This window comes from Pygoscelis adeliae, unplaced genomic scaffold (genome assembly GCF_000699105.1).
Source record: "Pygoscelis adeliae isolate BGI_AS28 unplaced genomic scaffold, ASM69910v1 Scaffold318, whole genome shotgun sequence".
NCBI lineage: Eukaryota > Metazoa > Chordata > Aves > Sphenisciformes > Spheniscidae > Pygoscelis > Pygoscelis adeliae.
In genome coordinates this window covers 4,621,063-4,634,346 of record NW_008825430.1, presented here as the reverse complement: position 1 = coordinate 4,634,346, position 13,284 = coordinate 4,621,063, and the positions used below count along the sequence as shown (strand labels likewise).

General features: G+C 45.5%; 1 protein-coding gene across 4 annotated transcripts in view; it reads right to left on the bottom strand.

The window, feature by feature from the left end:
- Positions 1-13,284, bottom strand: part of MAPK6 (mitogen-activated protein kinase 6) — a 61,493-nt gene that overhangs the window by 16,409 nt on the left and 31,800 nt on the right. Inside the window, exon 1 of one of the 4 annotated variants that reach the window (XM_009330967.1) lies at positions 4,728-6,980. The exons of the other annotated variants lie outside the window; for them this stretch is intronic. The gene's annotated coding sequence lies outside the window, so the exon portion shown is untranslated. Of the gene's footprint in view, positions 1-4,727; positions 6,981-13,284 lie in introns of those variants that run through there. 4 annotated transcript variants of the gene reach the window in all.

Here is a 13,284-nt window from a genome sequence, read left to right as displayed (position 1 = left end):
GAAGTCACCGTGAACTAGGGGCCTGCAGGCACTGATGGTGGCCCTCCAGTGCTGCATTGATACTCCAAGCTTCAATTACGATTGCTGCTTCCTCCTGTTTGATCTCCGCTGCCTCCTGACGGCTTCCCTAGAGTCAAGAGTTCGGCTTTTGAAAGCTGCGTTTGGCCCGAGCCCTGGCCGTGCCTCACTCGGCAAGGCCTAGGGCTTGGTTTCCTCAGCACTGCCCTCGGCCACAGCACAGCGCACGGAAAGAAACCCCACAGGCGGAGGAGAGAGGGGGAATGTGAGCCCTGGCCGTGCCTCACTCGGCAAGGCCTAGGGCTTGGTTTCCTCAGCACTGCCCTCGGCCACAGCACAGCGCACGGAAAGAAACCCCACAGGCGGAGGAGAGAGGGGGAATGTGGGGTTTCTGCAGCTGGGGGCATGCGGGGAAGAGAGCCGGGCCGCGTCTCCGTGCCCCGGTTACAGGCCCTGCCACAGCCGGGGGTGGAGGAAGGGGAGAGGAGCAGCGGGACAAGGAGGCCCAGCATCAGTCGCCGCCGGGCAAGCACCGCTCCTGCGGATGTCAGCGCGCGGGGGTCTGAACCACGACAGGCGGGGAAGCGGTTGTGCGGGCCCAGTTCAGCCGTCCGAGCTTTAAACGTCCCTCGTGGTAGAGAAACAAAAACAGGGTTGGAAGGCAGCAGGCGGGAACGATGGAGGCAGGCTTTCCTTCTCCGAAGGGGACATTCTGGCTCAGATGTTCTGCAGTCTTAGTGTCATGGGGGACCTGAATGTTCTCCCCACAAGCGTCTACAAACTACTCGCCGTTGCTGTCACCTCTGTAGACACCAGGAAGGATTTCTCTCTTGCATCTCCCTTAACAGGCACAGGCAGAGACAGTAAAAGTCTACTTTTCCCTGAAAATCACAACTAATACAACAAAATAAAGCAAAATAATTAAAACGTTAAATTTTTCCCTGTGAGACTTTTATACAGCAGTCTTAGTGGAGAGAGAGGCATGAAAACACCAGGCCTGTAGGTATCAGAAGAGCCTTATACTTCCACTGACACAGTTTTGGTACAACTCTCAAGACAGGGTGCGGTTTCCCTCGGTCCCTCGTATGCCTTTTCAGTGCAGGATGACTCAAAAGAAGATAAAACAATTAATACTCGTTTTTACTGGTTAAACAGAGGCTATTTGTAGTTAGTACTAGGGCTCTACGTCTCGCCCTGCTGCCCTCTGGACAGAAGCATCCAATTGACCCTTGCACTTTTAAATCACATAACTTTATTTTTTTTAGTAAACTAGTCATACATCAACATCCAAGGAGCTCCCTACCCAGATTCTCTAAAGTTATTTAAGTCACTTTTAAAACCTCTTCAATTGTGAAGCCAAGCATTAACTGTTTTAATTTAGTCAGATGTGTTGCTAACTCTGACATTGCCCCCACTAGCAGGAGAGGTGACTCGGACATTTGATAATACAGCACTGTACTAATAGCACACACACAGAAGTCAGTAACTAAGCTGACACTTTACAATATTTGCTGATTTATAGGCAGCTAACCATGCTGCCAACAGTGGAGAAAAATCAGAAACAAAGCTGCAGTTCTCCTGCCCACCCAGCAAAACAGAGTTGGAAGATTACAGCACTGGCTGCTCCAGAAGGCCGGTATTTAAATACAGTCTATAAAAAAAACTGCAGGAGTGCATATTTGGAAGAGGTGACGTTAGGACGGCAACCAGAGCCAAGCCACAGAGGAGTATTTACTTGCATTAAAGGAAGAGATTTGGGACTCAAAAAAAGGCAGGAGCAGCAGTGGTTGTATGTCTAAATCCAGAGCTATTTAGTTAATTAAAGAATCCTTCCACCCATACAAAGTATTTTCATTATGATGAGAGACAAAAGAGCAAGCTGGTCCTAGGGTACTGCAGTAAGAAAAATTTCATATTACAGCCTTGCATTAGCACCTGGAGAGCCCATCATCACACTGTGTCCATTGGGACTACCTGCAACACCCACATTGCCATTTCAGCCAGGTGGAGAAGTTGCACATCCATGGAGTTCGCTCTGCAGCAGCCCAGACTGTTTGAAAGGTAGTTTAGCAAACACGGAAGAGGCTGGCAGTAAGTGGCAAGCTTCCTTGCCTGGGTAGCACACGCTCACTCATAAATCTCACGTAGTCCAGATGTGCCACCATTTTTCTGGGTTCCTAATTAAAATCAAAAGCTTGCCTTTTTTTTTTTTTTTGCCCCCTCCCCCCCCAATTCTTTTCTGCCATTCTAAGAGCATAGTCTGTGGTAGGATCTAGTGAATGAGGTCCTTCAATCTAGAGGAAAGTCATGCGACAAGGAAGGGCATGGTGCAGGGATGTTACTTGTCTTCAGCCTCACTATTTGTAGAATTACAATGCATGTGAGAAGGAGTTGCTCAGAATTTAATTGTGTGTCACAGGGCAATTTATAGCTATCTAATCCAGCAAATTGCTAATCTGTTCTCAGATTTTTGATATCCTATTGATTAGGCTATAAATTACTGCGTCGAATTGCTTCCCCATTCCCCCAAGAATGCAATTACATAGCACGTAGATGATATGCTATATGATACCAACCCATTCTAAAATATTTGCAGATATTAACTATCGGTAGGATGCAGAGTAAGAAAAGAAGGGTCATAAAGCCTAGCAATTAAGAAATAATTAGAACTGAAGCAATAATTTGTTTGTTATATCCAAGTTCAAATCAAACAGTAAATTCCAATGTAATATTTCAGTCCTGTGTGTGAATCATTACTTGTGGCATAAAAGGGAATGAAGTATTTTCAAGTGTCCACACCTATTATGATTGGCAAGGGAAGAAAGATTTGGAGACTGAAAAGGTTGCCCAAGGTGACTTGGCAGCTCCAGGCTTTTCTCTCAGTTTCACTGCTTCGCTGGGCTTTTCTGCGGGAAATCTTTGGTTTCTGGCATTATGCAGCTCTCTAATGATTCCAGGTATTTTCAGAAGAGGCTGAACTCAAGCGTGTACCTCGCATCAGGCAGCCTCCGCCCCCAGTGAAGATTAAGGTATCTAAGGTGATACCTGGTTCTTGGCCTGTCCTGCAGGATCAGTCCCCTGGGCAGCCGAATTTGCTAGGACACACAGGGGAAGACTGACAGCAGACAGTACCCGCGGTGCCCACCAGCCCGCTCCTGCCGCAGCTTCCCAGAGGAGAGGAAATGTGTCCTAGGACACATTTTTAAGGACTGACCAGGCTTCTTACCAAAGTCTAGGATTCATTTTGCACGAGGACAGGGATAAGTTTAGAGAGAAAATCCCGCTTATTAAAAGGGGATGGGGAGAGGTTGAAGAAACACTCAGTTTCGGATGCCTCCTTGGCCTGTTCCTGCTTACCTATGTTCTGCAGGGTGATCTGGGCCCTGAAGTATGATTCGGTTTTCCTGGCACAGCTTCCATGAGTTTTTAATTGTTTGTTTGGGTCTCCTTTAACTGGTGCCTTCTCCAGTTAGCCTAGTTCTCTGCAGGCACTAAGCAAAGCCTTTACAAATCACTTGCTCTCCCAGCTTGCAGTTTCATAGTGCTGACGTTCAGCACAAGTAGTCCAGATAAATTTGAATTTCACTGATAACGCAACAGCTCAGGTACCTTCACTTCTTGGGCACCTCTGTTTCCTGGAAGAGGTCAGACTACACCTTTCCATACTAGCCATAGGGGTTTTTTCTTTGTTCTTTTTAACACAAACACATTTTCATAACGAATGCTCCCTGGGTTTGCAGATTTTAAAGTTTTCCCAATAAATCCTAAAGTATACTTCATGCCAGCATTCTTAGCAGGTAACCACACACAAGTTGCCATCTGAAAAACTTTTAAAAAACTTGCATCAAAACCCTTTTTTAGTTAAAGTCTACTTGGCGGTAGCCAAAGCTACCTGGGCACAGACAGCATGCTATCACCTCGTTTGCACTCGCTTGGTGGAACTGAGTTTGGTAGAGCAAGCTTTGTACCATCTACATCCTGATCAGGAAAGAAGCTATGAGAATACTAGGGAACTTAGAAGAAAGGAAAAAGGTAAACCCTGAGATCTTCATCCCTGCGTGAAACAATAGAAAGACTGGAAAAGAACAGACTATTAACAGAGACCAAGTCAAACCAAAGGCCACAAAGTACAAAGGGCAAATGAAGGTGGAAAAAGAAAGTCACAGAAAATGTTCAACTTTGAGGTTAGAAAAAAATGGGTTCTGTGACATACTTTGGAAATTCTGTGAATCTGCAGGAAAAAAGTCATTAAACACTTAGAAGAAGTCATTCTTCCCCCTTGGTAGATCATCAGCAATCTAGGACACTTCAGTACAGCTAGCTGCATGCAGGCTCCCCGCTTAATATCACACATTTTTATTAAGTCAGACAACTCCATTGGCTACTTTTCCTGTGTCTTAATGAACACTTAGCACAGGGACAGAGCACCTGCCTAAAGCAGCAGTTGGCAAAGCCATGGCAGTACTGGGAGAAGAGGAAAGGTTAGAAAACTTGCCGTGTAGCTGGGTCATCACTGAAAGCATCAGCCCTCTGTGCGTGAAATTCACCTGTAGGGCTGAAGCTCTCCCAGATTTCTCAGCCTTTCATTAATTCCTTGTTGGTTAACCTTGCATAGAGGTAGCTATCAGTATTTCATGAACAGAATAGCAAACATGTAGAAAAATTTACCAAGGTAGGCAATTAAGGCAGTATGCGTTAGGTTTAATCACCTTTTAAAGGATGACTAGTACCAACATTTTCACGCTCGGGTGCTCCAAGTGACCTGAGTTGCTTCCAAGTTCCCAGCGCGGGACACGGGAGGTGTGCTGGAGCCAGGCGGTAGATCCAACCAGTGGATGAATCTACAGCTGAAAAACATTCTACAGAAAGAGGAACAGGGCTGTTGTGACAAGGCAAAGCACAGGATGAAGTGGAAACAAGCAGCACCACATGGTTTTTTCCCAGTACCTCAGAGAGAGTACAAGAGAATTCTGTGTGCGACAGTTCTCTCCCGTTCAGACCTGCAGGAAGGCACCGCTCCCATCCCCACCTCCAAAACCTCAAGTGAAGCAGTTAGGAGAACGCGTCTGCCCACTGAAGTGGCCCCAGAGCAATTGTCTAAGGCATCTCTGTGCTAGTTATTGCATCGGCTGCAGTGCTGCTAGAGTTGTACGGCAGCACATTACTGTACAGATATTATTTAAATATCTGTAATACCTTGAGTACTCCAATGTGGAGAGATGCCCTGGAAGCAGGGCGGGGTGCTCTCAGCAAAAAATGCATTTGGTTTTGGATCCCTACTGGAAAGTACGTCAGCTCTTGAGCAGAAGTTATAAAGGCCCGATGATAGATTTATGTAGAACAATTACACGTTTTTGTAGAAATATTGCATTTAATTGCAGAACTATACATCTTGCTATGTAGAACTGTTCTTCTTCATTCCTATAGAACAGTAAACCTTCCTACATGCAGCATTTTGATTGCTATTGCATAAAGCCTCTGCTGTGCAATTGTAAATACAGCTGGTGCTGCAGTGCTTGTCATTTACAGGAAAAAAAAAAAATCGGACTAATATTCACTAATTTTCACCAACACCAGAATCCTCTTGAAATACATTTAAGGCAGGCAAAGCTCAATAGAAATACATGGGCATCAGCTAACACACTGCTTTAACAGCCTGAGGCTACACAACTTTTACATATCAAATAGCAACAAATGTTATCTACAAGCTTACAAGAAGAGAAGGGAGGTGCAGTGAGTTGAGGCATTTCAAACACTTTCAAATATTATTCTGCAATAAACGACATACGAAGAGCATGGCCAGAAGTGAATTTTGTCTGCCATCAAGAAGGTGATCTGTTGCTGCCGCGAGAAACTTGGGGGTTGGAAAAGCAATACTAATTGGTCATAGCAGAAGAGTGTCAGACCTCTACTGCTACTTAGATTTGCACCCTGTAGAGGCCTTCGTGAGTGGGACGTGCACTCCAATCCCGCCTAGGCCACCCGCGGCACTGTGGTACTTCTCATGGTTTGTGAAAGCGGGATGAAACAAGCTGGATTGTGAGACACATTCAGAAATTGTGTCTTTGTGACTGCTCAGGCAAAGGTCATCCTCCATTCACTTTGCCCTGGACACAGTGGTCTCCAACATGCCCAAAGCTCATGGATGCAGCTGTTTCACAAGCAAGCAACATATTGGATGGCTAAAGATAAAGAGGCAAGAAGCACGGTGCCAGCAGGGTCAAGGCAGGCCAGTGGGAAGCCGATGTGAGTGCTGTTGCTCAGGGTGCATTTCGTCTGTGGCCAACACGCTTTTTCAGGATTCCCAAAATAACACTTATGAACAGCAGATTGACTGGGAAGCACGCTACTTCGCTTAATGCCTCCTACTGTCCCTGCCAGACTCCTACCCCAGTCAGTCTCCTGAAGCTGAAGAGATGGAAAACCTAAGAAATATCGAAAGGTAGCAACTTTTTATAAAACGTCTACCATCAAATTGTATGGCAGATATTCAGCATCGCAAAAGCTACCTTGAGTCAGTTTTGTTTTATCTTCAGACACCAAAACCCAAAGTTTTTATTTTGCTAACAAATACATTTTGGAACCGCATCCTCCCCCTTAATCCTCTGTAACTTTTTCTCAGCGCATGTTGCACCATCTATTTCTAAAGATTTCCACTACAAATATATGGGACTATTCAGTTCCCCCCATTCTCCAACCCCATTATATCTTAGCTTTCATTAAGATTTTCTAGGACATTTCAGGTTTTCTCAACAGCTTTGAGGCACTTGCTGGGAGGGAATACATTTCCAAACTATTTGTTTTCTCATGAAAACCGGGTTTTGCCTAAGTGCCAGAATCAGCAGACGTTTTATAAATAGCTTTGGACAGATGACAGGAAATGAAGCAAGATCTCAGGCCACTCCACAGAGGGCAACTGTCTGAAGTGCTCAGAAAGAGGGACTTGCACCATTGACTACTACACAGGGGGCGGGGGGGGAAATGCACAGAAGCATCATTTACTGCAGAGGGTATCAGGCTTATGAAACACAAGATCTCTGTCTTATTATAGCTCAAGCACAAAGTCTATTTGCTTGCAACTACACTACAATGAAAAACAGGAAAATTAAATTTTCCTTCGAAGAGGAAAAACTGACCAGAATTGTCTAATTTGCCGCTTTGTCTTTTGCTCTTGAGGAGGAGCTTTCCCCTCCTAACACGCTATAAATGCCAACACACACATTGGAGGTTCTCCAGACTCCGACTGGTGCCAAACACTGGGATCATCTTCTTATCCTGGCATTTCCCATCAGCTTCAGCAAATGCTCTTCCAACTCAGACTGCTTAAATGGGCTCCAATAATAGTTGCTTAGAGGTTAATCTGTATCTATTCATCTGATCCCAAGAGCTATCTGTTCCTCTTCGCAATAGTAATACAGGATGTAGAATCAACTCTCCGTCTCATTTTGTTTCTCTCAGCTTCCATGAAGATAAAACCCAGTAATTTATCCCCAAATAAATGCTTTATTTGGAATAGGGGCAAACTCTCAGCTCTCTTAAGTCCATGACAAAAGTCTCACCAGATTTAACTTCAACACAGTGACGCCAGCCTTCTCCCCCACTACCAAGTCGCTCCTCTTTCTAACAGCAGCAAGCACCTCTCAGCCCACTCCTCACCATGCTTTCACACCACTGATGACTGAACAACGTGCTATACATGGAAGACTCCAAGTATTAGTGAGAAATAGATAGCGCACCTCCCCAGCAGATGCGCTTTTTGAGTCATTCAGTCCAGAGGGAGGTGCATTTGAGTCCTCTACGTTCCCGCACTGCAGTTAAGCATCGCAGGGGGCTGGAAGAGTTGGCCTTGAAGCAGCCACAGACCTGTCTCCTTTCTGCACTGGGCACTAGAAGTGCAAGAGTGTGCAAGCGCACCACTCCTCTGCACAGGGGCATCGTCATAATCACCCACAGCGCGTTCTCCCGCAGACCCAGCGCTGGGGAGGCTAGCCCGAGGCTTCTGCTGAGATTTTACTTTATCAGAGAATTGCTTATTTGATCCCTCTCGTGACCATACCTCAGAGGCATCCTGCTTTCAGGATTGGATGGTTTCTACCCATCTGTTCCCATGACAGACAGAACAGCCTAGAAGTGCTCCTACCTATGAAAGGAGTAAATAATACATGATGCATTTTTTGAGCTTTTGTACTGAGTAACTGATTTTACCCATGATCTAAATTTCTGTAAGTCTAAAAAACTTGATTTTTTTTTGTTTGTTTGCGTTAAAGACATTAAATATGACTGAATTTTTGTTATTTTGGAAACATAGGATTTATTACCTCTATTAGATGTGTGACAGTGCTGAAACTGGGCCATCTGAAACTCTCTCAGTTAAAGAGTGTGCAAACAGAAACGGAATACGTCTGTCCCTGTATGCATTCCAGTACGTAAAAGCAAATCCACTTGTTAGTGGGTGTTTGCACACTGTGTGTGTGCAGGAGAGAAGGGTGCAAGAGAAGGTGGACAAGGCTGTCAGCCACTGCAGAGCTCAATGAGAGCTCCAGTGCATGAGATCCAATTGTCCTTAATGACCACAAGCATAAAAAAACCCTGAAATTGTAAACCCAGACTTCATTCTTTTCTGCACTTGGAAAGAAATCCTGTATATCTTTTTTGCTTCTTGACCTACGAGGACATGTGTCTCACATGCCTATCCACTGCACCACTGGATAGCCTCCTCCACAGGGACACGCTCTTCTTGTGCACGGCTCATGCAGACTGCTTCTCAGAAATACCTCCATAGGATACCCCAGTGCTGAGAAATCACTAAGCAGCAGTCCTAAAAGCAGAAAGTTATCTTGTATAGGTAACCATTTCACTGCATAGTTATGCCTAGAGGTTCTTTCATGATCTTAATAGTGAGATTTACTTTGCAAGTGAGTTGGAACTAAGAACGGTTAAAGAGGTAGAGAAACCTTCTGCTTTTTAGTGCATCAGCATTCTCTTATCTCCAGCATATCTCTAAACAGTTTTCAATCGCATTCGGTCAAAAGCTGTTAAACCAAAATTTAAGAGATACCACATACATCTAATGCTACATTTCGTGACAGGGGAAAAGGTATTCCTCCCTCATTCTTTGTGTTTTATGAAACACTGGAGAACCATTTAAGCCTCAGTTAAAAAAAAAAAAAATAATTTGCTGATAAACCTATTTTAGTAAACAAAAAAAGTTTCTAACCATTATCTCAAATTTCTTCTTATTTTTTAATCTGGACACTCCTAAAATAAAAGCAATCAAGATGATTCAAAGAAGAGGAGTTTCAACCTTTGGAGCAACTCTAAATGCAAAACTTAGTTCTCATGATTGCTGCAATTCAACAGACTCCAACATGCTCATAGTGTTCACGTGTGCTCCGCGACCTCGCCCAGCATTGCCCTGGATGACAGCAAGAGCTACCACACGCTTCCTATCTGTAATCTGATGTCCCCAGTGGCTCACAGCACCACAAACCAGCTGAAAGACCTTCTTCTGTTCCCTTGCATCCATTACCACAGAAGTTAGGTGCACAAATCCATTCACTCGTATTCAGTAGTGGGAGACTATTTGCGACAAGGTCAGGCTGCGCAGTGGGAGATCTCACTTGGCCACCCAAAGCAATGAAGAATCAGGCTTCAGCCACCAGACAACAGCGGGCAAACTCTTCCTGGTAGTCTGTGTCGTGAAATGGTGGCCCAGAGGGGTAAGACTGCAGCTCACAAACCTGTCAGCTTTTCCTTGCTATTAACTTTTCTAGGACAGCCAGCCTCTCTAGCTACAGACTGTCTTGGAAAAGGTATATCCCAGAAATCAAGGATGGACACAAGTCTCAGCCCTTGCTTTCAGAGTCGAACCATCCTGCCAGGGCTGGACTAGGAGTCTCACTACCGCTGCCCAAACCATCCTGCTCCAAGGGCAACTCCAGGGAGGACTTAACACTCTCAAGCCTGTCTGTCAGAGATGCTTCACAAAGACTTCACAAGACAGCGCAATATTCATCAAAACCAAGTTGGTGGTTTTCCCTTCAGCCCAGCGAAGGTTTCAAGATGTCAGCTGTTTATTTTTTCCTGACAGACTACCCGAGCTGGTATTTCCACAGCTGCGTGGACTATCTAAATACTTTCAAGAAGTACAGAGTAAAGTGAGATTATTATGGTTTCTGATAATATCCCTGTTTAAATAATTAAGGCAATTAATTTGCTTGTAGTAAAAATGATTCAAGGACTACATGTACAATTTGTGATCAAAGTACTACCCTGTACCCCATGTTTATCATCCTAGGTCCAGTGATATTTGTTAGTAAACAATACAAATGTAATCATTGCTAGGCGATGGTAAATCAGTGGCAAGGCTTGAACAAGCTGTTGTCACGTAGGAAAACTTCAACCAAGAACCTGTGGTAACTGCCGAAATCAAGTGAAACAGCAGGGTAGTAATGGAAACTTTTGAACCTTTCCACACAGAGGAACAAGAAGATTTATCTTCCTGATTGCTCTAATGTTTCAGATAGCAGGAGAACATGGGAATATGGGCCTTAATGTCAGCTAGTAAACTCTGACCTTCAAAGGGAACTCCATGTGACATGACAATCACAGTAATCAGAACAAGCTCTGTCTGCTCTGATACAGCTTTACTGCATGAGCAGATACTCCTTTTTCTCCTCAGAAGTGCTCAGTGCTCTGCTTCATTCATTGCACAAGACAGATAGTGCTCACCTGATTGCCAGTAAATGGGTACCAAGAAAAAATAAAACCAGTGTACTGCACTGTGTCTTATTCATCACACGTTGCCCCGGACTGAGGACAGAACCACCAGGGTTTAAGGGCTCTGCAAATACCCATTAAATTAATTTCTACAATCTGCAAGAATGTCAGGATATTATCATTTCCACTTTCCTGAACTGAGTCACAAAGATCAAGGTCACAGTAGTCCTTAATAGCAGGTGCACAATTTAAGATTGCTAGAACTGAATTTGGCAAGAGATTGGTACTTTATTCCACTGTTCAACTTTTCAACCCACTTTTCAAAGTGATTGGTACTTATTGCACCAAGTGCAGATCCCCAAAGCTCTGAGTTCTCAATTTCTGCAAGTTATTCTAGGCTTTGTCCAGGCAGTTCTGATTTTCCCCAGCACCAGAAGCCCCCAAATAGCTATGCTTGTTCACCCCGAGTAGCTGTGTTTGCACACCCTCCATACCAGCCTCTCCACTCCCTTTCAGCTGCTCACCTAGTTTCTCCAGGTCTCCTCCCATTTCCCAGTTTCTATTTTCTTTCCTCCTTTCCAGTTCAAATCTCATTTTTACAAGATTTTTCTCTCAACCTACTCCTTAAAAATTTCCTACCTATTTGGTCCATGTTTCTTCTGCACGTGAGTCAGGTAGCTACCTCCAGCTTCTTAACTGCAGCCAACAGGAGCCACTAAAAGCAGTGCATGGGAGGAACAGTCCACTTACATTTAATTAAGGTGCCCAAACCCAACACAGCCTGCAGCAGCCCGTAGATACAGTCACAGGAAAATCTCTGTTCAGAAGCTGACTGGGCTGGAGCACACCCAGGACCGACAGACAGCGTGGGAATTTATCTGCTACCACATCTATCCAGTCTGCAAAACCTGAGGTCTCCAGTTCACAGACATCAAGAGATTTTCCACCAATATAAAACACGCATCTTTGATTCTGGATTTCAAGAGTGCCCCCCTCTTCTGGAAGAGGCAAGAGCCTTTTAAAAAACTTTTTTTTGTTTGTCTGTTTTTAAGGAGGGCAAGATCAATGCTCTCCTCCACCCTGGTTCTTGTAAATGACAAAATATTTAAGCAAAACATTCCAGCAAAGTTCAGATTTGGAACTATACCTGGCACAAAAATCTTGCCATCCAAAGAATTAGCCGCCAGCAAAGTCATAGTCTATTGAAACCGAGGCAAGCACTGAGACGAAGGCAATCCCAACACGAGAGCTTCCCAGCCTTGCCCGAGTCACCAAGGGCCTGCAAGTGCCACGTTCTGCTTTGCTATGCCACTGCTCCCCACACATACAGCCTCTCCCCATCACCGCTCCTCTGCCTGGGCAAAGGAACAGGCACATTCACACCTTCTCCTCCCGCAGCAGAAGGTACCCAGAAAGCTAACGGGCTGCGTCACCTCTTCAAGCAGCCTTCTCCTGACATCCCCGGGGCTGGAAAGCCACTAGCTGTCAGGGAAGGTGGTGGTAAAAGAGTGTTCCTACACAGGAATGCATTAGGGAGGAAAAAAAGAGTGGACCAGAGAGTTTCTGAGAAAGATACGGGCCTGTCAGTGTCCTCCCTGTGGGTTGAGTGAGAGGTTGCTGGGGGGAGCCGGGGGGGACACAGGGAGGTCCCACAGGGGCACTGGGCACTCGCTGCTGGCATGTGGAGGGCCCTATTCAAGCTTCTCTTCCCCTTCGCAAAGGTATTTTGGGAAAAAGCTCTCAGCAGTGGAAAGAAGAGGACATTTCCTGTAGGAAAATATCCCACTCTCCAGGACAAAGTTTCTTCCTGTTACTTTGCTCCGACATGCAGTCACGCAGCCTCTCCTACCGCCCAAACCCTGCTGCTTCCCCTGTGTCCTGGGTGCAGACCCCACGCCCCCTCGCTGCAGCTGCCGTTAGCGGGGCAGCGGGGCAGCCAGTGTTGGGGCAGGAGACCCGGGGTTACAGGGAGGGACCCCAGGAATTAGGGGAATGCAACAGTGAAGGAGGTGAGGACATAAGTGTTTAAATAGTCTTCATCATCAGCTTCTCTCTAATCTCAGTTTTTGGCTGGTTGGAGGGATGGACAGAAACCACATGTGACCCTGCACAGGGGATGGGGACAACAGCAACATTAGCCTGACTTTGCAATGGTTACAGAGGCTGTAATTTCTTTTTATTTCCACTGTATCCTGTGTGAAAAGCATTTCAAGACCTGCCCCACCCCACAGATTCTATTATGAAAAGCTGGATCTCACAAAGCTGTTTTCCGACATGTCAAATTCAGGTTTTGTGGCTCTGTTTGACAGTTTTACAAAGACAGCATTAACTCCCGACTGAGCAGAAGCAACCAGGTCACTGAACACCAGGAGTGCACGACTCAGTGCCCCAGTGCCTTGCCTGGGTTAGAGGTACTTCTCGGAGCCCCCATCTCCAGCCTCAGCAGAGTCTGTCTCACCCCTCCGTCATTCAGCGGCAGCCAGGTCGGTTCCCAGGACCTTTACCAAGCTATGGTCACGAGAAGACGACCTCAGAAAGGGACAGCTC